Below are 3,443 nucleotides of genomic sequence, written 5' to 3'. Positions count from 1 at the left end.
TTTTGTACTTGATTGGCATGTTGGTATTTGAATGTATGTGTCATCTGATTGGTCGGTCGATCTATGCAGTGGATACGCGTCCGGACTTGAGGAGGCGCCTGTGGGTGTGGCGCTTCCGGGTGTAGCCGTGGTGGAGAGCGCTCCGGTGTTAGGAGGTGGAGGCTGCCCGCCGAGGGGGGTGTTCGCGCGTCCTCCTAAGGTGGACATGATGTCTTTAGCTAGGTCAGAGGTGACCCACCACTCTGTGATCCCTTGACCTTACGGTCGTCTCGATCCTGTAGACGTCTCAACCTTTTTCCTTTTTTTTTTTTTTTTTTAACTTGAGTTGTAATTACTATGACTTTTCTATGTGATCGCTTTTGCTTTTCTTTGATTACCTTGTCTCTTGGTGATTGTTTGCGCGTTGATGCTCTCTGACCCTTGATAGTCCTCGGATTTTGGTAGTGACGTCGTGCCTTGGTGATCCTCTGACCTTGGGGGTTAACGCCTTAGGCGTAGAGCCTCAGCGGTGGCATGGCGCCTTAGGCATGAAGCCTCAGTGTTGGCATGTTGCCTTAGGCTTGACGCCTCGGTGTTGGCATGTCGCCTTAGGCATGAAGCCTCAATGTTGGCATGTCGTCTTAGGCATAAAGCCTCAGTGTTGGCATGTTGCCTTAGGCATAAAGCCTCAGTGTTGGCATGTTGCCTTAGGCATAAAGCCTCAATATTGGCATATCGCCTTAGGCATGAAGCCTCAGTGTTGGCATATCGCCTTAGGCATAAAGCCTCAATGTTGGCATGTTGCCTTAGGCATAAAGCCTCAATATTGGCATGTCGCCTTAGGCACGAAGCCTCAGTGTTGGCATATCGCCTTAGGCATAAAGCCTCAATATTGGCATGTCGCCTTAGGCACGAAACCTCAGTGTTGGCATATCGCCTTAGGCACGAAGCCTCAGTGTTGGCATATCGCCTTAGGCATGAAGCCTCAGTGTTGGCATATCGCCTTAGGCATAAAGCCTCAATATTGGCATATCGCCTCGATGTTGGCATATCGCCTTAGGCATGAAGCCTCAGTGTTGGCATATCGCCTTAGGCATAAAGCCTCAGTGTTGGCATATCGCCTTAGGCATAAAGCCTCAATATTGGCATGTCGCCTTAGGCACGAAGCCTCAATGTTGGCATATCGCCTTAGGCATGAAGCCTCAGTGTTGGCATATCGAAGCCTCAGTGTTGGCATATCGCCTTAGGCATAAAGCCTCAGTGTTGGCATATCGCCTTAGGCACGAAGCCTCAGTGTTGGCATATCGCCTTAGGCATGAAGCCTCAATTGAGTAGTAGAAGAAGCCGAGTATTCCCGAATTTTTTCAATTCATCTTTGAAACCGTAATGCCATCTACTGCATCGTTGGTGGTGCCAAACTCCGCCGTTGTTACTTCTCACGATAGTACTTCTTCAAGTATAGTGAGTTCCAGTACGGTCTACCTTCTTGCCCCCTGAGTCTTCTGCGGTAAGTCCCTGGGCGTATCCGCTTGGAGACTATGTAGGGTCCTTCCGGGGTGACACTTCCCCGCCTTCGTGGGCTGCGATACACTTGCCCTCCGTAGTACTAAATCTCCCCTGGTGGAATAGCCTTTCCTTGACCCTGGCGTTATAGTACCGGCCGTACGTTGCTAGTAGGCGACGTTCCTTAGTAGTGCTCTTTCGCGGACCTCATCTATAAAGTCTAGGTTTGCCCGCATCCGTCGACATAGGTGCGTTCATTGAAATGCGAACCCTATGGGACATAGCGCAGACCTCTACCGGCGCCAATGCTTCAATGCCATATGCTAGGCGGAATGGGCTCTCTCCTGTGGGGTCCGCATCGTAGTTCGATATGCCCACAGGGACGCTTGGTAGTTCTTCTACCCACTTGCCTTTGGCTCCTTCTAGCCTTTTCTTGACTCCTTCCAGAGCTGCTCACGACCTCCACTCGACCATTGGCTCGTGGGTATGCTACCGACACGGCCGATAGTCGATGTTGTAGCGGTGACAGTAATGCTTGGAATTTAGGGTTGTTGAATTGTTTTCCATTGTCTCGAGACGAGGATCCGTGGTACCCCGAACCTCAGAGATGACGCCGTCGCGACGAACTTCTCCATCTCTGTCTCTCGTTATCTTAGCCAAGGGTTTAGCTTCAACCCACTTGGTGAAGTAGTCGATCGCGACGACCAGGTACTTCTCGCTTTCCGGTGCCGCGTGAAGTTGCCTAAGATGTCTAGTCCCCACATGGCAAAAGGTATGGGGTTGAGGATTGATGTCGCTTGGTGGCGGGTAGATGGGGTATCGCGAACAACCGACATTGCTCGCACTTCTTGGCATATTGGATGGCCTCCTCTTGCATTCGTGGCCGATATAGTCCCCGCGGAGGATTTTGTAGGCTAGGGCTCGTCCCCCATGTGGCTTCCACATATCCCCTCATGGACTTCGGCTAGGGCGTACTCGCCCCCTTGGGTCCTAAGCACCTGGAGTAGTGGTGTCGTTGCCCCCGCTTGTACAAGACTCCGTCTAGGACGGTGTACTTTGCGCTCTCATCCCGATCTTCCTTGCTTCGGCCTTGTCTTCTCGGTAAGACATCGCTCGGAGGTAGTTGAGTAGAGGGTTCATCCAGCTAGGTCCCTCCGTGATCTCGTTAACTCGCTTTTCCTTATACGTTGGCTCATGCAGATCTCAACATAGATCGCGCTAGCCAAATTTTGGAGTTCCTCATTGGCTAGCCTGGATAGGGCATCGCGGCGGCGTTCTCCTCCCGGGAACTCGAACCATCTCAAACTTCTCGAAACCCTCGATCAATGCTTGAGCGCGTGCTAGGTATGATGCCATCCTCTCATCTTTTGCCTCATACTCTCCATTCACCCGATTCACCACGAGCCGGGAGTCGCTCCGGTGGCTTGGCCACCCGTGAGTCCAAATAGTAATGCCTCGTACTCGCTTCATTATTGGATGCTTGGAAGGTGAACCGAAGAGCATATTGGATACGAAATCCCTGGGCTGGTTAATATGAGCCCGCCGCTTCCTCGCCGCATTGCTCGACCCGTCCACGAACATGTCCCACGATCCGTGATCCTTCTCTTTGGGCTCCCCGTTTGTGACTCGATCTCGATCGGGTACACTCGCAATGAAATCTGCAAGAGCCTGGCCTTTGATGGCTGTCCTTGGTTGGAACTTGATGTCATGCTCACTTAACTCCACCGCCCATGCTATCAATCGTCCGGAGACGTCCGGCTTGTGCAATATCTTCTTCAAGGGTAGGTCTGTGAGGACTGTGATGGTATGGGCTTGGAAGTATGGTCGTAGCTTCCTGGCTGCCATTACCAATGCATAGGCTACCTTCTCGATCCTAGTGTACCTGGTCTCTGCATCGATCAGGACATGGCTGACGTAGTAGATGGGCCTCTGGACTTTGTCTTCTTCCTTCAGCAGTACTG

The sequence above is a fragment of the Telopea speciosissima genome, chromosome 3 (genome assembly GCF_018873765.1).
Source record: "Telopea speciosissima isolate NSW1024214 ecotype Mountain lineage chromosome 3, Tspe_v1, whole genome shotgun sequence".
Lineage (NCBI taxonomy): Eukaryota > Viridiplantae > Streptophyta > Magnoliopsida > Proteales > Proteaceae > Telopea > Telopea speciosissima.
Note: the sequence above shows the minus strand (reverse complement) of the source record.